General features: G+C 35.9%; 1 protein-coding gene across 2 annotated transcripts in view; it reads right to left on the bottom strand.

The window, feature by feature from the left end:
- Nucleotides 1–513, bottom strand: part of LOC138696302 (homeobox protein OTX2-like) — a 183,332-nt gene extending 182,819 nt beyond the window's left edge. Inside the window, exon 1 of one of the 2 annotated variants that reach the window (XM_069821068.1) lies at nt 404–513. The gene's annotated coding sequence lies outside the window, so the exon portion shown is untranslated. The remainder of the gene's footprint in view (nt 1–403) is intronic. The other variant, XM_069821071.1, reaches the window with a different exon arrangement.
- Between the last annotated feature and the right edge of the window lie 24,023 nt (nt 514–24,536).

Genomic DNA, 24,536 nt, shown 5'->3' with positions numbered 1-24,536 from the left:
CTTGTTTGTTAAAATATGTATATGATAACGTTATGCAATTTGTGTTCTTTTATTTTGTGTGTTTTTGGAAAATATAATTTCAATTGATGCTCCGCCATAAATGTTGTAACTAAAACCTTGTGCGTCCCTCGTGTTTATCGTACGGCTCGTCCTCCTCCCACACGTTACCTGCACTTTGTTTACGTTTTTTACTGTGCCTAAACGAGACGCTCCACTGTATCAGCCAGAACCTCAATCAGAGGCAAAGGCTTACTGTATGTTATAAAATGTTTATTTTTCACAATTTAAGAACTGTTATTTAATTAGAGAATAATTAGTTCAATCCTAGGCAAAATATTGAATTTCATGCTTTGTTTTGCGGACATTTTATTGCATAACGAAAAATGCTAGACAGAGTACTTACCTACACTCTCCCTGTAAGAGACTCCGAATGCTCACGGCTGTCAGCTCCCTAAGTTGGATGGAAATGTTGTTCTCAGGGTAGCTACGAATAAGTGAAGTATGACTCTACTGGCTTTTGTGTCATTCATGCATCCGATTCAGAAGTTAATAGCATAACAGATTTTTACTGAGAAAAGTGACTTAGTAGGCCTACATGACTTCTTATGAAGAGGATAGGCGGTGAGGGTCGAAGATTGCCCACAATAGATGCAGCACTGTTTATGAATCAAGCTTGCTTATCATCATTACTCCCACCCTCACCGCCTCCTGGCAACCGCACGTACTCTATCGTTGTTGTACAGCGGTCAACCTAAGAATCAGGATAGGACTGAGAAGAGGTCAGCTCGACAGACACGTGGTGTCAACTGTTTTATTAACATATACTCGTGGCGAGTGCGTCCATAAGATAGGCCGACACAGACTGTACACTAAGAAATCACACAACAGCACTAGTTTGCGTCCTGCAGTCACAAAGTGGCGCCGCAGCGTCCCTCAATATAAAAATATAAACTCTGTGTGATCAAGGCACTGGGGGTTCCGGGGCTACACCATTTGGTACTTGTCATAGTCTGGGGTGCAGCTCTGGTGGGGCGCCACCCCCGAGTAGGGTGTCGCCACCTGGTGGTGCGAGTGGGGGTTGAAGCCCAGGTGGTTGTGCGACGAGTAGTGGGGCGAGGGTCCCGCGCCTGTCGACGTCATCTGGTGGTGCGACACGGCGGAGGGCGGCGGCGGGAAATACGAGTCCACCCCCATGTTTCCGTAGTAGGGGCTATAGTTCTGCGGATACGTGGATCCGGCGTTCGATCCCCAGCCGAAGCCGTTGTAGGCGTCGTGCTGATAGGCGCCGGGCGTCACGGGCGGGCTGGGGGTGGCCAGGGCGCCGCTGCCGGCTCCCAGACGGTGCTGCTGGAAGGGCGGCGACGGCTCCTTCTTCAGTACGGGCGGCGACGCGCTGTTGCTGTTGGTGACGCTGCCCGTGCTCGAGGGCGCCGGCGGCGGGATCACGGCCGGCGGAGGCGGTGAACTCTTGGCGCTCTTCAGCTTGGTGGTTACGCGCGGTGCCTTGCCGCCTCCCATGCTCTGCTGTTGCTGCTGTTGCTGCTGCTGGAGCTGCTGTCGGCACTTGGCGCGCCGGTTCTTGAACCACACCTGCAACACAGCAGGGACGCAATTCGAATTCATCGACAAGATGTCGGGCAGATGTCCATGCCTAGGCAGGATTCGCACCCCCAGAGTCACAAACTACATGCATAATAGGCAGTGAACTGAAATTAGAACAATGCTTAAGAAATCCAGCCGTAGAGAGTATCTGCAACGTTTCGAAAATACTTACAAATTCCATCATCAGAGTAAAATTACGCAAACCTGAAGAGTCGCCCTATCTGTTGGGTTCGTAACTGTTATTGTGTCTGGAAGAGGTTTGGATTTTCAATCTGTGTTGTACTTAATATCCTCAACATTTCGAAACTACAGTATTTACAAGTCATCGAAGTTATAATTTGATCTTAAGACTAGCGTAACTCTCAAAACAAGACAGGCAATCTTTCATATGTTGACAGGCGTAGCTCTGCATCTAGTTTCGGAATGTCGGATTTATCAAGTGTTGGCAAACAGATGTATATCCAAAAATCTTGATCTAAACACTTTTACAGTGTAGACCTAAAACATGAAGTAATTAAGATACAAAATGGCTTTTCGGATCCTCTTCTGCCCACAAAATGAACTGTTACTATTTTATAGTTCACATAACTCATAGTTATGAAACAAACGAACACATTCACAAGACAAAATCAATCCGTTTCTCCTATTAAAATGACGATGTCAAATTCCCAAATTTGTTGAAATTTGTTTCAAGGCGAAAAACTAACGTCACATTGTTAAATTATTAACAAAGATCTTTGGAAGCTTGTATATATGTTATAGAAGTTAAAGTTCATATTACAAAAATAATAATAATCGAATAAATTCAAAACGTTGTGAACTATTAGGCTATAGTCAGAGCATTAAAGAAATACAGCCGATACAAGAAGCGGAAAAATAAACAGGGAGACCCAATAGCTGATCAGAAAAAAACTGAGTGTTTCTAGTCAAGCGGAAAGGAATTGGATCCCCGGGAGGTCCTGTTAGATTTGTGGTGGACAAAGATTATGGCTACTGCTCCATTCTCTTCATATCGTCTCATCTTTCCTTAATATCTTCTGGAGTTAGGAAGATGACGCCTCGGATACATTTCCTCATGAAGTATGGCAAAGTTTAAACATTTGCCTTATAGATTTTCGAGTGAACATAATAGCTTCTAATTTATTGACAACTTATTTCAAATATGAGTAGGCCTACGAAGAAATGTGAAAGTAATGTGTGTTTATAACCCTAACCTCGGTGCTTTCGTATGCAATAATTTACTATTTCTGGGCATCGATGATAAGATAACTGTGAATTATGAGAAAATGGTAAAATAAAATCTTAGAAGGAGAAATGGGAGTAGACCTATAGGCCTACCAAGAAAACTTCTCACAAAGCCGTCTCTGCACAATTAAAAAAAAAACAACTCTCTTGAGTTTGCCTCAAACGTCGTATGTTCATTTGGTGTTAAGTGTATTTTTAAAATTCTCTATTTATAGTGACCTGCGTCAACATCCTATTTAGCCTATTTAGCATAGATGGAATTGGTGGTAGCGCAATGGTATTTTGGCGAGATGAGATCAAGGATTCGCCATTGCATTACTAGACATTTGTCGTACGGTTGGGGAAAACCTCGGAAAAAAATAATCAGGTAAGGGCAATATCAAGCTCCGCAAAAAAAAAAAAAAAAAAAAAAAAAACCTGTCAACCTTGTATCAAAGTGCGCAACTATCTCCCCTCATCAGTTACCCCCACTCTTTCATGTCAATACTAAGCAAATTCCTTTCACAATTCAGAGTAAAGAAATTAATAATGTCAGTATTGTGTACTCTGTTTCAGGCTTAGGGCTAGCAGCATATGCCTTTATGTCGATCAATGCTGGCTGTTTAAAAATTTCTTACTAATGTTAAAAACAATCTTCACCGCTATTGCTTTCTGTGTTGACTACTTGCAGAGCTTCATGAATCTTTTGCTTAGTTTTAGGTAGTATTGGATTAAGTTTTCTTCTTTGCCTGTATAAGTTTCTTATTGTTAGGTTTATATCCCTGGTCGTTATTTTCTCGCTTATTTCTTGTGGGGCTGTGCAGATTTCTCTCCTGATTAATTTTGAAAGTCTTCGAACAAGTCTTCACTGGCTTTGCGTTTCGCAGCATTTGTAATCATCTGTTACATATGTTCCATGGTTGTGGTTTCTTCCTGTATTTAAAATAATATCACCTTCAATAGTTGTCAGCTTGTCATTATTTTGACATTACACATTTTCACTATGCACCTCCATTTCTGTTCTTCTTTATTCTTGTAATACTTAATGCATTTATATCCATCAACTGCAGTTAGTTCCTTCCCTCTTCGACGGTACATTTTAATCATGTTGCTTGTGGTTGCTGCAGCTGAGGTACGTACAAAGTGAACAGTACGCCAGCTGTGGAGGAATGACTGTGTCATAGCTTTGAGCAGAGTAGCCTACCCAGTGCTGCGCGCGCACACGGAAAATAGTACCCGAGCTATCACAGTAGGGGAGAGGAAAACGGTGTGGGTATAGCCAGTACCACCGTTTTTGGCGTCTGAAATAAGTAATGGGAACGTTGAGAGCGAGTATATTGTCTTTGCCACAAAATATGGGCGGGAAGGTTGACAACTGTGATTGGCAGGATGGTGACGTTACATCTGTTTAGGAGGTGGTAATCCTTGGTTTCAAAGCACCCTGATATTTTGAAGTTTTCCATTGTTTAGGAATTTTGTCACCCCTTCCATTGTATTATATGGACGAGAAAAGAAAACGAAGTGAATGGCTAGAAAATGACATTTGGTTACTATTAGACGTATTGGAGAAATTTAATGCAGATGTGAGAAAAGTGAAATTAAATATATTAACAAATGCCAGACGAATTATTAATATGGACGGCAACAGAAGGCTCCTGAAAGATGTTTTTTTTTTTTTTCAATAAATCTTGGATTACAAACTGTAACTGATTTCTTTAGTAGATTTTTAATTTCAGTCACCCTTACGGAGATATTGTTAAGGTTAGGGTTCACTTTAAAAATATGTTTTATTACAAAATAATATAAATCGTAGGCCTAATGATATAAATTATATAGGTTATAAAATCTCTTTTCAAAATAATATAGATAGTAATTGCATAAATTGTATCAGTTAAGATTATAAAACATGTAAACATTTCAACAAATAAATTCCCATATCAAGCTGCAAGAAACAACAATAAAAAAGAATAAACAATGAACAAACATGAAAGAAAGTATGAACTTCAGATGTTACCCAAGAGGGAAACAAACATAAAAGTATGTATATAGACAAAATTGTTTCCTCTAGGATATTTCAGCTGTTGACCAGAAGGGACCAAGCGTGACATAGTGTGTCTATACAATTTCGGTAATCGCGGTCGGAGATAATATCGATAATGGCATTCGCGATTAGGGACTGTAGTCTGTCACATTATTAAGTTTACATTACTAGTTGCATAAGAAAGCTCTGTTTCCTAGGGTTTTTCTCTTTGACTCTTTTTTATGTCCAGTCTTCAATTCTTTAATATAGTCTTTGTTCTTTTAGATGAAAACTGAGGGTTTAGTAACATCATTAAGGCAAGGCCTGAGTTATATTCTGTCAAGTTTAATAATCCACTTGTTAAAATGAATAGACTATCAGCTACCCAAATGTAAAAAATTAACTATTGGGTTCTCTGAAGATATAATCAGAGTCAGTAGATTTCAGAATATCTGAAGTTGAAAAAAAAAAACACTAAGAAGTAGTAAAACCAAATACCTTACTATAATAAAAATACCGGGCAGCTGTATACTAGCAGCATTGACGTGGGTGCGAAATTCGCAGAGCTGACATCTAGCGGAAAGGTGTGGTATTACGACCACAAATATTAACATAGCGGGAATCGGAGTATTATTTACAACGTGAGGTACTAATGTGAAATAATAATACGAGAAATTTAAGAAATGTTTAATAGTATTTAATGTAACATTATTAATTTATATCAAAGCTGCATATTGTGAGAAATTTTGCATACTTCGTATTATTTTCCGTAATTAATTGTTACCGATAAGTTGCATATTTTTTCTTTGCTTTAGTGAGACAAAATTAATTCTGATATTAAGAATGAATTTACAATAACGCTTCATACATCCATTGCTGACAGCTGCAAAGATAAAATTGGTAGTAAACTGTTGCTTGTAATAATTGTTCTATCAATTCAGAGACTAAACAATTTTGTTGACTCAGGTTTTATGATCCCTCGGAAATCGAAAGTAGCTACGATTTGAAGCAGTTTGTAATGCTGTAACTTGTAGCAGTTATAAACAGCACATATACACCTTGACATTTTAACACAGCACTAATTAATAAAACTATTTACTAGCCCAGCAACAATATACATTACAATAGATTACAGCTTACTTCGCGAGTTTCAGCACACCCTGCCGCCTAGGTAGTAGCACCTGCGCCGTTCGCACGCAGAACTGCTAGCTGTCCGGTTTTATTATAATAAGGTATTTGGTAAAACCACGTAAGGCACACTACTGAAGTTTATAAAATGGTGGTTATGCCAGTTCAGGCATACAACAGTGAAACGCGAAAAGTGAACAGCACATGCCTACTTATAAAAGGAGTAGACCATTAAATTGACAGAAATTAAATTTTTGACAGGATGCATCCTCAGAGACCTAAATAGGACACGGATATTAGAGAAGACTGGGAAATAGCCTGCTCTCAACATCAGTGGCGAAACTAAGGTGTAAATACTGGTTAGGCTGAAAAAATCTGCTTATCTTATAACTTTTTTTTATACACCAAATGTTTCTCGACTTTTCTATCAATTTTTTTTTGTAACACAGAACCCCACAAGAAGGTTATGACCCCTCAATTTCACCCCCAAACAGAATACAGGTATAATATAACTTATTTGTCTCAGAGAACCCTGTTAGCCAAGGATATTTCTATTTTGTCTTCCTCCATTTGCTATTTTAATATGTAAATGTAGTGTCGCTCTCCTATCTTTGTAAGCTCATTTTGTTTCATACGTCCAACTTGAAAACGGTTTCTCTTTTAGTTCTGCAAACAATTATCTCAATTTTCTCTCAGTATGAGCCATTTTAACAAAATTAATATGTAACACACACACGCATGTAGTTTTCATCAATGCAACACTAAAAATACAGCGCAATCACAGAACACCAACATATTGCGGCGTATTAGACTATATCGCAATGCTGAGGCTAGCCACACCTCCTGCTAACGAGTCATAGCCAATCGATACCCTCTTCTCTCCGGCCTTCTCTCAATCTCGCAGGAGCCGCTGCCTATGAGCAAGGTAATCGCGCGTCGCTACGAGGCTTCTGCCACAAGCCTGTAGCACTGAACTGTCCATCCTGGAATGATTGCCAACAATGAATTTAATATATAGAAGGATCAGAGTGAAATCAAGTTTTAAGATACATTGTTATTACGAACTTACACTGTTACTACATATAGGCTAATAACTCAAATTTTTAGGATAGGCTAAGCCTCAAAAGTCTCTTAAGAGCATCGCTACTCAACATAGACTATTATTTTAGAATAGCACCAAACAGACTGGTAGGCTAAGTCACACTCAAGTCAGAATCTTGATTTTTTAAAGTACTCGCAGACTACAAACCAAGATTTACTATACGAGAAAGACCTATCTGAAGATGGAATTATAGGTCTATTCTAGACCAACGATCCTAATAGAGCCGCCCGCGGACTGCATGTGGCTCGTCAATGGTTTGAATTCTGGTCTGCAGAGCAAACATTTGTAAACTGAAAAAGAAGACAAAATAAATACTTATGCGAAATAATATTACTTTCACGTATTTAAACTACAAAACCACAAAGTTGTAGCCATAACTTGTATAATTTTTACATTGTTATAATGAATCATTTAAGAATATTTTAAGATGTAAGACGGTAACTTTTAGATTCATATCTTTTTCTTGATTAATTATCATATATGAAAAGAAAAACTTAAATTTGAACATAGCGAACTCATCCCAAAACCAAATTAGACTATATTAGAAAAGTAAAGTTCTGTGTAGACTTTCAGAACTGAAGTAGACCTAGGTTAAAAATTGACTATTATATTTATGTAATCATTTCAAGTAATTTTAGAGGAATTTTAGTTTTAATTTGAGTGATTATAGGCAATAAAATTACATTTTTTCAACGAAACTAACCTCTGAAACTATTATAGCAAGGTAAAGTCCATTACAGGTCATGTAGGTTCACAGAGTGGCAAGAGTATAAGATCTATAACTGTAGACTACAGACAATCGGCATTAATGGCAATAGGGATGTCAGTCCGTCTTTACCCACAAGCAATACCCCGGTACACATTTCTGTTAGAGGCTGAGTAAATCCCAGGGCTACAGTGTGGCCGGAAGGTTTACTGTATATCAATGAAAAAAATCTATGACCTCATCGGGAATCGAATCCGCGACCTTCCGGCTTGCAGCGTTACGCTTTAACCGTGATGCTACCATGCGCCATACTATTATAGTAGTCTATTCGAAAGATTATCTTGTTACAACTATCGATAAAAAAAAATGAAGCTCCTTACATACTCGTAGTTTACGTTGTTTTTTAGATTTGTGCACTCATACTCATATATGAAAATTTAAGAACAATTTTCATGCAGTATGTGTATTATTTACTCGTAATAGTGAGTATGAAATAAATTACGCGTATAAAAGCTAAGACTCCGCCCTTCAAAATAATCCTGAATGATTCAATATGACGCTGTAGGCCTACATCAAATTCGGTGCAACTTTTTATGCATCTGCATTTAAACAATAGCACATTCATATATTTTTGTCGACAAAGTTAGGCCTATTATGAATTACAATGTTAATAAATATTGGGTATCATGGGAAAATATTTTGAGCACTGTATTTAAACCCAAAAGTCCCGCGCCGTGGCGTCTTGGTCTAAGGCATTCTGTCTAGGACTCGTGTTACGGAATGCGCGCTGGTTCGAGTCCTCATGGGGAAATACATTTTCTTACGAAATTTCGGCCAGTGTATGGGACCGGTGCCCACCCAGCAACGTGATGCTCTTGGGAGCTATGATATGTAGCGAAATCCGGTTGCGAAAGCCAGCTGTAACGGCTGAGGGGATCATCTGCTAATCACACGATATCCCCATTCTGGTTGGATGACCGTTCACCTCTGCTTCGGCATGTCAACGTGAGGGCAGCAGCCGGCTGGTCGGTCTGGGTCCTTCAAGGGCTATGACGCCACAGATTATATTTAATCCAAAATGTAAACAATTTTTCTCAAGTATATGATTAATTGTTAAATGATTATTTCTACCCTCTAGCCCGCGTCTGAACACTAAAAATCAGTGCTGTTGATCGATCAAAATATTTAATCGATTAACTATTTGAATTTAATCGATTAATCGATAGATTAATCGAGTTTTTATCAAGTTAGAAAAAAGTTTTAATTTACTATAATACATAATTATTGTCAAATTTAACTGTCTTCGGTGATATGCACAAGTATTAAATATTGTATAAATATTGTACTGTACATCTGTATATATTGTATCGTTATATTACAAAACAACTATTTTAATTACTTACTAATATATTTATTATGAGGCTTATAATTTATTATGTCAATTTCTCCGGAAATTTTTGAGACAAACATAAATAACAAAAAGTATGAAGACTCACCTAGTTAATACTGCTTCATCCATGATTTTAAACATGTGAGTGCATTGACATGCTTCGAATTAACCCCTTCAGACCTGAATTTATATTTACAAAAAATTGACAAAAAACTGGTCACATAATCATTCTGGGGACCCAAAATTTCCAAATCAAGTCTTCACAGAAAATCAAAATTTGGGGACAATTTTGACCACTTTGAACCCAAAATTTTACAAAATTTTAAATTTTATTTTTAATTCAGGTAGACCTATAGAAATGTTTCAAAAATAATATTCTCCATTTCTATCACATTGAATTTTTCAAAAATTTTAAATTATGGTTTATTTAACGACACTCGCAACTGCAGAGGTTATATCAGCGTCGACAGTATGCCGAAATTTTGTCCCGCAAAAGTTTTTTTACATGCCAGTAAATCTACTGACATGAGCCTGTCGCATTTAAACACACTTAAATGCCATCGACCTCGGCCGGGATCGAACCCGTAACCTCGAGCATAGAAGGCCAGCGCTATACCAACCGAGGGCGACTTCTTGAATTTTTCAAAATATTTAAAAGTATCGAAGACATTCCAAAAAAAATAAATAAAGAAAGAAAGAAAGAAACAATGTACACTATAATGTACACCAGGCCTGAAGGGGTTAAGTACCGCTCTACGTTTAGTAACAATGTTTCCTGCATCACCAAATACGAAAAAAAAAAACTTTTTTTCTGTCAAGCACTTCTCCACGATCGTTCAATTTAAATCCAAACTTTTTACCGAGTTTACCTCTCAATTTCTCATATGACATAATGGAGTTCACACTTTTCACAAACCACAGAAAATTGATTTTTTTCCTTTATCAAACTAAACACATAACCTTCATATACAAACTCAGCGCACACACACTGCAAGCACCTGCAAAGGTACAGCAGTCGAAACAGAAGACTGGCCCCTACTGTAATTGAATTACCAGATTTTAGAAAGAGAAGAAAGTATAACTACTTTCTTCTCTTTCTCTCACTTGCACACAGTGTTAACATGACTATTTTATAAGGGATGAGAGGGATGAATCCCAGAAAAGTATGAATTTCATATGCTAGGAAGATGAGCTGACAACAAGGTGGAAGTTTCCTTGGAAAACCATAAAACTTAATAAGAGTTTCGTATTGTGTTTCAACTTTCAATAGAGGTAGACTAGGTCACTGTCCTCATGTCGCCATCTCTTTCTGAAGTGTTTATGCAAAGATTTTCCCTACGCTACCTGGTTTACAGTTGGAAAATAACAGTACTATTGTGCTTTTAAGTAAGCAATTTCCGAGAGAGAAATATTGTCGAAATTTTTAGTATGAGTTTGTATTAACAAAATAATAATTAATATCAACTACAACCGATTAATTTTAATCGAGTCGATTATTCGATTAAATATTTTGATCGATTAATCTAACAAAACAGAAATTGATTTATTAATCGATTAGATTAATCGATTAAATCCCACAACACTACTACTATGTAGACCTTGAAGGAAAGTAATGGAAACAGCTGCTGTGGTCTTATGAGATCGGTGCAGGAGACAAGGAGAAAAACAAGAAGAATAGGAGAATAGTAGAACGAGGAGGAAGTAGTCCTGAAGCTGTAATTATCTCAAATACTTGGAGACTATTTTTAATGTTCAGTTATTACTATTTTTGTGAACTTTATTCTAAATGACCACTTCGACAAAAAAGCTAACAGTATACAGAAATTAACGTAATTAATAATTTAAGAACAAAAAACGTTATGCAGATTTTTATAATTTAGGCAACATAGGCGCAGGCAAGGCGAGTTATCTGCTTATTGCGCTGCTGGATAACAATTAGAGCCTCAATCGAGAGCCCGCCCGCGGCCGTGTTCCGGTGATCCCTTTGTCAGCGTGCGTCACAATATTCAGCTTTAATCATATATATGGAGCAAGAGAAACAAAGTGAAGCGTAATTATTCAACAAAAACGAAGCTCCCATTATTAAAATGAGTTTCCATAAAAACGTGTCCCTTTCATAATAAATTATTATTTCAAAGCTGCGGATTATCTGCACCGCGACCCGACCATCTGACGCGCCTCGCCGGCTCAGATTATGTCACATCAGTTCCGGGATAAAGCGGCCGCAGCGCAGGGCTCCGGTTATCCCATGTCAGCCTCTCCAACCTAGAAACTAAATCGTCGGATTCGCACGCCTACACAACTACCATAAAGAAAAAAAAAGTTTGTTTTCTAGAATTCCATCGCAGCATACTGTTACGCGTATCTGTTTTGTTCCTACAATAATTTCATTATGTACACAGCTTTTACACAAAGGAAAACACCGCTCAGTACAATTAAATTCAAGTTCAAACATCGTTAGTCTATCGTCGTCACCAATACCACCACCACCACCACCACCCTCATTGGTTTACCTTCAAGGACTGGATGCTATCTATATAATCCGTGGCGCTACAGCCCGTGAAGAGCCCAGACCGACCAGCCGGCTACTGGCCTCACGCCCACATGCCGAAGCAAAGGTGGACGATCATCCAACCAGAATGGAGGTATCGCATGGTTAGCACGATGATCCCACTAGCCGTTATAGCTGGCTTTCGCAACCGGATTTCGTTATCTATCGTAGATCCCCAAGTGCTCTCACGATGCTGGGTGGGCACCGGTCCCATACACTGGCCGAAATTTCATGAGAAAATTTCTTCCCCCATGGAAACTCGAACCAGCGCGCATTCCGTAACGCGAGTCCTAGGCAGGATGCACTGGATGCTAACAAACATTCTCATATTCGTAAGGATTACGAATTAGGCCCTAATATACAATGAGCAAGTAGGTGGTCATATAGTCAGGTGATATGAGGGCACCGCTAAAAAAATCACCAGTAAAATACCCAAAGACACAGGACTCGAGTATTAGCCTACGCCAATGAAGGAGAAATAATTTTCCGCTTCCCTAACGGGGCTCGAATCCAGATTTGCTGAATTTGTAGCCCGAAATGATGCCATTTGACTGTAACAGAGGGCGTAATTATAAATAATTAGCGTTTAAAAATTAACATAAAACAATTGACAGAATACAAGGCACCAGTATAAAGAAACTATTGTATATCTTAGGTTTTCCATTCTGATATTAAACTATTGTTAGCTAACGGTAGGATTTTCCAACTTACCGTCGGTACCGATAGTACCAAGTATCATTGTTTAAGCCTTGGTTTTTCTGAACCGACGCATGCGACGTGCGACTTGCGATGTGCGAGGTCCGCCTCGCACAAATCCGGACTACAGAAGAGATGGTGAGTGGTTTCTGTAACTGCGAGATGCGAGGTCTGCGCACCTCGCAGCCATAGAAACCACTCACTATCTCTCGTGTAGTTCGGATTTGTGCGAGGTGCGCCTCGCACATCGCATGCGTCGGTTCAGAAAAACCAAGGCTTTAGTCATACGCGTGCGCAAGAGGATGATAGTTCAGCATCAAGCTCCGCTCGCTTTACATCCTATATTGATTTTGCCCTACTTTATTTAATAACGCTTTCAACTACGAACATTGAATGAAGAATGAGGGCATGTCGGCCATGGGAAAGACCGCGAAAATCCAATTCCCTGGGACTGAACGCGTAGTTAGCACTCAGCTCCGAGATTCATGATGATAAAAATGACGACGGCAACGCGTGTGGGAACGATGGGCGCCCGCAGGTGCGCGGCTCGGCGCGGCACGGCATTGTGCCATTGTGTCGACTTCTCCACCACTTTCGCTTTTGACCCGCGGCTCAATCAGAATTAGTTCATTTGCAAACAGTTCGCATTTACCTGATTAGCGCTACTCCTTTATGCGCGCCTCTATTATTCAGCTGGATTACATGTTAAATCAATTCGCAATAAATACTGGTTAATAACTCAATGCAAATGGTTCGTTAAAAATAATCTACTTTATAAAAAGTATCTGTTTAAAAAGCGCTTTTTATATTCAAGTGTTCATTGCCAATATTGGTTTAATGTTCATTTCTGCTGCCTTCGAACTAATTGCGCCTCGTCTCCGCAACACGAGTGCATGCGGCGCCAATCAACTCTTACAATGGCAATTAGCAACAGTAAATCAACTACAATGCAACAAAGATGACAGGAGATAGAAAAGAATTATCGCTCCAAGAAAATTTCAACAAATTTATGGCGGTCGAACTAAGGTCTCTTAGGTGTGAAATCGTCACCTGACTGACGGGTCAGGTTTTATACCTATTGTATTTCATCCATTTCATTCTAGTTCATCTAGTGATGAATCAGAAGTACATGGGTTTAAACCCGTTCAAAGGTGACACTATTTATTTATTATTTATTCTCTTATTTATTTACATTTATGTATTTATTTATTCATTTTATTTATCCATTTAATCTGACAGGATTAAGACGATAGGGTCTTCTCTACCAGATAACGCATACAAACAGTAGGCTAAATAATGCGAATTACATGAAATTTCAATAGAAGATCAACAGGACCAAGGGAGCATGCTAAAGAGCATTTATAAAACAAATACAAGAAAAAAAAATAACGAAGAAATAAGAGTAAAGCAGCAGCAGCAGCAGTAATAATAATAATAATAATAATAATAATAATAATAATAATAATAATAATAATAATAAAAACACGTTAAGGGCAAAACTGACAATACAATATGAGCCACCGGCATGGCTCAGTCGGTTAAGGCGTTTTTCCTGCCGGTCTGAAGTTGGGCTCGGGCGCGTGTTCGATCCCCGCTTGGACTGATTACCTGGTTGGGTTTTTCCGAGGTTTTCCCCAACCGTAAGGTGAATGCCAGGTAATCTATGGCGAATCCTCGGCCTCATCTCGCCAAATACCATCTCTCTCTCACCAATCTCATTGACGCTAAATAACCTAGTAGTTGATACATTGTCGTTAAATAACCAACTAAAAAAATATATGACTTGTAGGATAGTTATACATATTGTGACCTAAGCCTAAGTTGTGCAGCTCGTCAAGTGTTAGCAAGCAATTTCATGTAGAATGTAATAATTTACACTTGAATTTTGATGTTGCCCGACAGTCCCTAACATGGTCAGGGAGAGAATTCCAAGGCAGTGGATGCGATATATTGAAAGAAGACGAGTGCAGAATAATGAAGAGAAGGAAAATGTTCTGGGTTCGGGTAGTGAAACATAAACAAAATAAGATAGGCCTACTAGGTAAGTGGGTGTGGAGGTGTGGATGATTTTAAATAGTAATAGGAGGGAATTGAAAAGTATTCTTTCTTTAAGTGGATTCCAGGACAACAATTCTAGAGACGGTGTTAAATGATATAGGCCTAAAGGACAATAAAATTGAAAAGTGGACATTAAAAATTGTATGTGTCCTTATTCCAAATCATACCATCCTTTTTTTTTTTTAGGAAAAAAAACTATGTAGATTCCAAGGCCAATGTCAGTAAGACAGGTTTAATGTCCCAGTGTAATTAATTTGGTTTTCAGCTTCCTCCATAAATTGTGCAGGTGTCTAAGACTGAATGTGCAGCAGCCAATAGATCACTCACAGTGTCATTGTGAATGCAATGGTCGATGCAAATGAAATAAATATTTTAAGTAACGTGCAAAAGATGAAGAGAAAGAAGACGAAGAAAATAGAGCTGAAGAAAGGAAGAAATTGCGAATGTAGCTAGAAGTACGTTACGACAAAAAGCAAAACTGTTGAATAAACAAATCTACCTTCACTGGTGGTAACTTGTGAACATAATCTATTCTTGTTATACATCCCCAAAAGCTTAAGTTTACAACTATTTTGTATCATTTCATCAGAAAAAAGAATTGTTGCCATTCGCATATTTATGCTTTTTTGAGAAAATATATTGGGGATTTGCAAGTATTCTTACTTAATAAATCAATATCATTTTAAATCTACAAAATGCTTAAATATTATTACAACAATACTGTGAGGCAGTTATAAGACATGTAAATTATATGTTTTCTTAAGGTAAAGCTATTACAGGCCATGGAGGCTCAAAAGGTTGCGGGAGGTTAAAGTTCCCACCTCGCGATGCAATAGGAATTAGTAGCATTAGGAATTTCAGCCCTATATGTTTGCTTTCTTTTCCCCATAAGTAAATGCTATTGGTACTCATTTCACTAGAGTTTGAGTAAATTTTTGGACTATAGTGCGACCGGAAATATTAGATAAATGAAGAAAATCCATGACCTCGTCTGGAATCAATCCGACTTGCCGCGAAAAGCCTTAATCGCGACCTACGGTATACCCCAATATGTTTTACACTATTTAAAAATAAATGGAAATGTGCTAAGGGAAAATAAATATTTTCCAGAGTTATTACCAGACGGCGGATTTTCGGTCCCGATATGAAGTGTACGTCAGTTGCAGGGAGGTCATTGAATTCATTACTACGATCCCTCCTTACGCCAAGGGATGTGACGTATTGTCCCTATGTAAGGACCGAAAATTCGCTATCTGGTTTTCAATTTTTGGAACTTAGGCCTATGTACAGTTATTTATGTCAGGTCTTCAATTCCCTTGTAAGAGAACTTGAATTCGTAGACTTACAACATGTATTACTCGACCGAGGCCAGTGGAGTCCTGCAGCTCGGAGCACCACTTGTACTTCTCCTGCGCTTGTATAGCGTCATCGCGATAGTTCACATAAGGGCCTGTCTCCACTCGCTTCGGTCGAGTTATAATTTACCGGTAAGCTGTTTCTGTTCATACCAGTTTTCTATTTTGCGAAAAGAAGCCTTTCTGAGTCTCGATCGAGACACCAAGGCTACATTCACAACGTATAGACCCACCTAAACCTATAATTAACAATTTCATGTAAACAATAACATAAGCAAAAAAATGTATTCATTTACAACCAACAACGTTAATGTAAAAATCAATTCTATTGGTTCTGAAATAGTATTGTCGATTATTGGAAACTATTGCGGAACGGACTCAATTTCATAATGAGAATGTGATAAGTTTTGTTTACATCCTGTGTAGTGCTTCTGGATGATAATTCTGATATTATAAGCTGAGTTTACAGTAACTTACTGTTTGACTTTTTGTACCTGTAAGAGTAGGAAGCACACTGAAAATACGATGGTAGGTTTATCGAGATTTGATTCTCGAGATTTTATTTCCGCGTCACTCCTATCTTGTGAATGACTGAATTTTTCTATTCAGATAATAATAAATTTGTATCAACAAAAGCCGCCCTAAATAACGGTTCATAGATCGGCCTACTAATCCATTCACAATGAACAATGATTAAAAACAATTATGTACAGTATGTGACAATTTGAAAGAAAAAAAATACTAAGATAATGATGAGAAAACATAGGAAATCAAACTTAAATATTAAATATTAATATTGTTGTGTACGTGAACATTGTAATTGGGTATATGTTCACATCTTGAAATGAATGAATGAATGAATGAATGAATGAATGAATGAATGAATGAAGTAAATAAATAATTTAATTAATGCTTATAACTACCAAGATTTAATGCTTTAATGCCAAAGGTAAGTATCAGGAACTGTAGAACAATATTGCAATTTACAAGCCAATTGTTTAAACACGTGACCAGTATTCATGTTTAATTATTCTCCTTTGTGTGTATGTGTGTATATATGTATGTGTATATATATATATATATATATATATATATATATATATATATATATATGTAATTTTCCTCAGTGTTGTATAGTTATAATTTACTTTGAATTTGTTATTCTTGTAATTTGTAATATTGGTTCACTTACCGCTTGCATATTCATTGGATATAACTTCTAGCCTTATATTATTTTGTAATTATTATTTAGTATGTTTGCATATTTTACTCAACTTGTGCTTGTATGACTATATAATTTTTTTATTAGTGTTCTTTAAATATTAGTAAAATTGTATCAGCTTCTTTTGTTTCTGGCTAAATGGAAGAGAAGGCCTGATGGCCTTAACTTCGCCAGAATAAATAAATAATAAAAGAAATAATTAATTAATTAAATAAACAAATAAAACAAATAAATACATTTGAGTCTGTACTGAGAATACGGACAAAATATACAGTACAGTATATGCAGAAAAAAAAAATCTCCTGAAATGAGGGCCGTAAGTGAACAAAGCAGGGAAAAATGTCGGCGTTATGGGGAAGGATACAAAACCATGAATAACTTTGGAAGACAATTGACACGTAGGTCTACTCTGCGGAAATAATATAGGCTATATTTGGTTGTAGACAACGTACATGCTTTCTGGTTTTGGTTGCTTTTATCGGTAAAAAGGCTGCCCACAAATTAGAAAACAATTGTTTCTTTCTGAGTGATCCATTGGAGCCTGATGTCGTGACATGGAAAGACAAACCGTGGTAAGAATAAACATGAGTATATAGTATATACTAGACTTTTTTTTTAGTATATACTCTTGTTAGTAAGAATAAAAACATTTGAATACTTACTCATTTTTGATTACATACTCATAACATGGAAGCATAGTAGAATATACTCAAGCGTCCATCTTGTACAGAATATATACTCATGCTTGATAAGAAAAAAAGCTAGTATATTCTCATATTTATAAGTTCGTTCTCATGTTATTCTGAGTATGGTTTGTAGCAGGCTCAATTCTGAATATTTGTTGATTTGTGTTCAGTTTAAAGTTAAATAAAAGAAATGGCAGAATTTATTAATGATGTAGTGCTTCATGGAAAAATATAGAGAAGGACGTGAACTTCAGAAGCCTTTAACGCTTCACAAAAGTGAATGTGAAAAAGGTTAAACACGTATTTGTTATTCATAAAAAACATAACCTATAAAAATATGAAGGCTATCAAATTATGAGGTTAGTTTGTATTGTTAAATATAATTAACAATTACAGTTTATTTTGTAAAATTTGAATTGCAAAATGCAATTATTGTAACTTTAAATTATATATATATATATATATATATATATATAAAACTCTCCATAATAAAAAATAGAATTAGCATAACTGGAATTCTAGAAATGGATTGTAATCTCTATCCAACATCCCGTAATGACGATTTCCCAGTACTATTTTCTTGTGTCCTGTTTTATTAACGTCACTTATCTGATTCACTCTCTCGTTCATGTTTATTTATTTATTCATATTTATTTACTTATTTATTTATTTATTTAATTAGTTAATTTAATTATTTATTTAATTAATTAAATTATTCAATTTATGTAATTATTTATCTATTTTATTTATTTAGATATTTATTTATCCATTATCAAAATTTACAAAAAGCAAAACACAAACCATTACAGCATGCGGATAGCATGTGAAAGTCTATAAAAAAAAAAACTGAGCACCACGGTGCTATGTGGTCAAAGAGGATAGGTAACACGAGTACATACTAACTTTTAAACGATCAAGAAGGCTGTAGAGCTGAGTATATATTCGCGTTAGGTAGAATGTCTTTATTCTTGCGAATATGAGTATGTTCTAGTGGTTACGAGTATATAATCACAGTAAGTGCTCATACTCATAAGTATAAACCTTGAGAAAGTACTTAAGCTTTATTCTTACTACCCAAAACCTTTCCTCTTTACCTTTCTATATACTGTATACAAGTTTGGGTAAAAATATATGAACGTATTGTTACCTGAACCCTGGATTCTGGTAGGTTGATCTTGAGCGCCACTTCCTCCCGCATGAAGATGTCGGGGTAGCGCGTCTTGGCGAAGAGCGCCTCCAGCACGTCCAGCTGCGCCCGAGTGAAGGTCGTGCGCTCGCGCCGCTGCTTGCGCGGGTTCACGCCTGCAAGACAATTAAAACCCATCCGCACTATTTGATATCCAAATTATAGCTACCAATTATATCGGGACACGTTTTCGATTATGAAATACGTTCCTAATAAAAGCACAATTAAATGAACCGATGGAAACCGTATCAAAATCCATGAAATAATAAAATGATGAGATGTCAAATTTACTCTGGGATTGCAGCCCCTGTCCATTAAAATCTGTTGAATAAACAAGTGCGGGATCGACCAAATCTCATCTGCAATTTCAATTACCATTATTTGTACGTCATAAAATATTTTGCATAACTAGACTTGGCATCGATCGGCCTGCCGAACAGCCGGTCGGCTCTTCTTGCTAACAGGTCCCCGTGGCACTACTGCTCTTAGTCATGTAGGCCTATGTACCTACTATTCTTTATCAAGCATAAAATGTGCTGTGTTCTTTACAATTTTTAATTTCATTTTTAAGGTAGATTTTGGATTTGATTTTATGTATTTTTTTCTCCACTGCAGTTTCATCTTAACATACAAATTACGAAGGAAATACAAGGAAAAAATAGATTAAATAAAGAAGGAAATAACACAAAAAATTAAGCAAAATAAAAAACAGAGAAAATAGAAAAACCTACTCCATAATAGATATCACAAATAGCCTATGTTACACAATAACTACAAAATTACAAAATCTACCTTACTGAAAATTTGTAGAGAGAGTATGTTAAAGAAATTTAAAACTCTAACAAAGTCAAGTAGGAAAGATCAAACTTAAAGTGCTAAAATATAAAAATTGACTTAAAATAAAATAGGGGCTTAAAATTATAACATACCCAAAAAATATTTTTCTTTTTACTTATGTTCAGAGAACTTGTACTCGAATTTAAATACGTCTAGCTGACAAAAACAATTAGTGCTTGGATTAAAATACTTATTGAGGTCAAATCAATACATTATCAAGTAATAAACGTACAGATTTTATCAATTGATCCGTACTGAAATATTTAAAGAAAAGCTAATAGACACAAGTTACGGATTAAAAAACAACCAAATTGTTTTCTTTTTTAACCATCAATATAGCTTTGTAAGCTGAAGAAGAACGAGCTACACTAGCAGAGATTTTTGTGCACAAGGTTGGAATTTTGGAGTAAGGTAAGGTATCCGTGTTCTGAGATTTATCCGGTATGTATTAATTTGAGAAATTATTAAACAGTCGTCTATAATGTGAAATATTTATTACTAGCAACAATAAATATATGATATGTGCATTGCAGAGCTTTAGAATCGTCTTATTTTTGTTGCGGTAAAGAATGATGGAAGTTTGCAGTTTCGAACATATGAAAATATATTTTTTAAGCACTAAAGCCGTGAAATTTACGCAAATGACTCAAATAGGCCTATACATTTTAGGGAAGTATAAAATTCTGTCAGATTGAATGATTTTTAAATGAAACCTACACATTTTAAAATTTTCGTATTAGTGCTCAAGGAATAAAATAGGCATTTGCCTTAATGTCACAGGCCTACTAATTATAAATTAAGAACTATAAGCAGGTAAACAATTTACTTTATTCCGAAACATCTTTTCATTATAATTCTAATTAAATTACTTTTATATGTTAAAACAGGTTATTAAACTAATGGAAATTCTAAGAAAAAATTATTTAAAGTTTCTGGCTCTCCCACAAACAGAAATAATCTGAAAGAAAATAAGTCCACCTATATGGAGTAATGATTAGCACGCCTGAACATTAAACGACCGGTCCCGGGTTCAAATCCTGATTGGGACAAGTTACCTAGTTGTGGTTTGTTTCCGGAGTTTTCCCTCAATAAATTGAATCAGAATTGCTAGGTAACTTTCGGCGTTGCAACAACATTTCAACAAAAGAAAAATGTAAAAAAGTTCTTGCTACAGTTTAAATTAATCATTAAAACATAGATACCAACTGCATACAATTTCATCAAACAATTGGCTATTTTCAAGATATTACAAGGTTCAAGCTACCAATGTCTTAATGTGCGAGAGGATCAAGTTCAAAATATTTGTAGACCTAGTTAACTTCTTAAAGAGATTAGGGTTAGGAAAATAATTATATTTTTTATCTTTCTTTAATTTCATGGAAAGGGTCTTTACAAATTGTTCGAAATAATTTATTAGTAATTCTTAAACTGTGGTCCGCGGACTCCTTGGGGTCCGAAATCTAATATTCAGGGGTCTGCAAATGAGGTTTGAATTTAAAATTTGATTTGTTATTTTATTATTAAAAATATAAAAAAAAACATTTAATTCTAGAAATAATGTAGCTATCATAATTTTCATTTAAAATGCTTTAATTACGTATAAGTTTTTATTATTAACAAAGTTAACCTTTGCAAAGTTTAGCCTATAAACTGGACTTGAGTTTGTAATAATTTGTAAAGTGAAATAATAGCATATAGGCCTACTGTATAAAGGAAAATATCTCGCCTTGTACTAACGAAAATAAGATAAAGTCAATGTGTTAAGGGACCTGGCAAAGTGCACATCAAATGAAAGGGATCAGGCAAAATGCACATCTGTGAAAGGAGTCCTCGAACTGCTGTTGATTTATATAATCCTTTTTAATGTCATTCTTATATAATTATCTTAACTTTCGTTAACGTTTTGAACATTGCTATAATCATCCTTGGTTGACACTTTGTTTTTTATTGATAAATTATTGTAAAATATTCTTCCTTTTATTTCAATCTTGTTATCTCTGTTCCTTTACTGAATTTTGTATTGTAAGCTTCGTCTTTAATGACAGTTAAAAACTCGAATAGCGTTTAAAATAAATGATAATCTGAATTTACATTCCTTGTTTTAGTTACGGCCATATTATAAATAAAAGTTTCTCCTACTTAAATTCCATCACAACGACAAAATCACACACATAGCCTACTTAAACATCTTTAGTGATCAGCTGTTCATAAGGTTGTAAGTAAAGCTAAGGAAATAAAGTACTATTGCATGAGCATTTAATTTAGTCCCGGCTATATCTGCTAACTATAGCTGTCACACAAAGTTATCAATGAAACTGCTGGTCCTTTTATTTCAAGCGGGTGTTGGTTGTTTGCTTGAAAAGTTACTCAGTTAATTGTAAGTTATTGTAGGGTCATTGAAGAAACTATGTTTCTAGTTAGAAACGTCACTAATAATAATATTAATTTGTCAAGGCTATTGATGATTGATTGAAAAGATTTAATCATGTGACGTCAACAAAAATTCTGAACTGGATTTCATTTATAATTTCCTGCTTCATGTTTCATACTTTCTCCCCTCCCCCATTCTTCAACCAATCACTTCAGATACCAATGTCTATGCACTACATAGGCCTGTTCTTCATCAGCGGTTCCTAAACTACGGTCCGCGAAACCAAGATTTTTTTTTTCAAATTGTATTTTATTTTTAGGCATAATTTTATAATCTTCTCAGAGTTTTCTACACACACACACACACACACACACACACACACATATATATATATATATATATACATTATATACATATTATTTATCTCAGATTCTTAAGAGACAAAGTTTAACAGGAATGAGATCGTTTGGGTAATTTTGCATGTTTAGCTCACCTAAATAACATTTTTTAGCTTTTTAAATTTTATAAATTTCAGATTTCAGGGTCCAACTTGAACAGTGTTCACCATTTATGATAAAATTGAAGCAACGGTAAAGAAATTAAACTTCTGGTCTCGTTGAGTTGGTAATCGAGAATTCGATTCAATTCAGTTTCTAGTAAAAAATTATGAATTCTCGTCTGATATCGTTGGAAATATAAAATAACATGATTTATTAACATTAAAATTAAGGGAATATTTTCTTCCTGCAATATTAAAAAACAATTGGATGAAAAAGTTATTTTCGGTAACAAAAAAATAGTTTGCTCTTTAAAGAAGAAGAGTGGCTGCTAGAATTATCTTCTGATTCGAACCTAAAAATCGTGTTTGCTGCAATGGCTTTGTTGCAAATTTTGTAGCATGCATGACGCATGTAGCTACTATGTTTTCAGGCTTGCAATATAACACTTAATACCACTTGCTTCTACATATCAGTGCGAATATATTTTGTTCTCTGTTCTTGAAGAATGAAACTCAATTTTGAGTCAGACATGCGACAGAGTACTATCTGCAATTGAGCCAGACTTTGCAAAACCAACGCCTGAAAAGTAAAATCAATAATCCCACTGACAACCTTATGACAAGTCTAAAGAACTGGCTTCATTTTTCATACCAAAGTCATGATAAAAGCCTAATGTAAAATAGTTTCGTAATATTTGTAGTTATGTATTTTTAGACTATATTAAGACTAAAATAACATTTAATATCATTAGGCCCCATAATACACTCGAAAGTGTGGGAACGCTAGTTCTGAACCATAGATATTTAGTCTATATTAAGAAAATGTTTTGACACTCTTCAATCTTACAAGGAGAGGATACGCTCTGTATATCACCGAATTAAATCAGATTTTGTGACATGAAAGTACAAGACACTGTTTAAAGTCATACCTGGAACGGGTGGCCAATGACCCCTCGTTTTGGAAATATTGGCTATTGCTTATGACCAGGGAACGGATTTATATGGACTAAAAATATATGAAATATGTAAATATATATGTAGTTATTTTTACCAAAATATGGAATTAAATAAGGATTTTTACCAAAATATGGAATTAAATATGGACTTAAAATTATAAAAAAATGACTATGTACGTTAAATATTGGTACATTTTAATCAAACTAAACAAAAAATATAATGGACGTACCTTATCTTCCAATGTAGTTTCAACAAAACACAATTTTTATTGTCTGTTACCATAACAATAGGTTACAAACATTTCTTTCAAGTGCTGAAAAGTGAATCTTCTTCTATTGTCTCTGAGGATAGATTTATACTGACTAAAAGAGCGTTCGACGTCACAAGAAGTAACTGGTACATAATTCAATTTCACAATGTCTGCTGGGGATAAGTCCAAGTTAATCTTCACTGTTGATTCACCACTCATCACAGCAACAACCTTTTGTAGTTCTTCATATCCAGGGTTTTTTGAAAGTACAGTGTCCACCTTAGCTCTTACTGCATCTGCAACTTTACCTCTACCACGATTCAGTTGTTCCACAGTACTATTTATAATTTCAAAACTTTCAGATAGTGAAAGGTGCCTATTTTGGAGACTTTTGAGCGTTTTTATGATGCATGAAAATGTATGCTGAATGTGAGCTAAGTCATTCTTCACACTTATGTCACAGGTAACTGTTTTCGCAGTATCAATTGAGACTGCATCTTCAGAGTCCAATGCAAGGAGAACATTGTTAATAGAGTCTATATGTTCGGCATAATATTCAACTGCTTCTAGCCATGTACCCCATCTAGTTAAAATTGGCTTTGGTGGCAATGGAATTTCAGGGTACATTTCTTTCAACACGTTAACTCTACTGGGAGCTTTGAGAAATACTTTTTTCACTGATGAAATCAACAAATC

Source organism: Periplaneta americana, chromosome 3, assembly GCF_040183065.1.
Source record: "Periplaneta americana isolate PAMFEO1 chromosome 3, P.americana_PAMFEO1_priV1, whole genome shotgun sequence".
NCBI classification, from domain to species: Eukaryota; Metazoa; Arthropoda; class Insecta; order Blattodea; family Blattidae; genus Periplaneta; species Periplaneta americana.
This window is presented reverse-complemented; position numbering and strand designations above follow the sequence as displayed.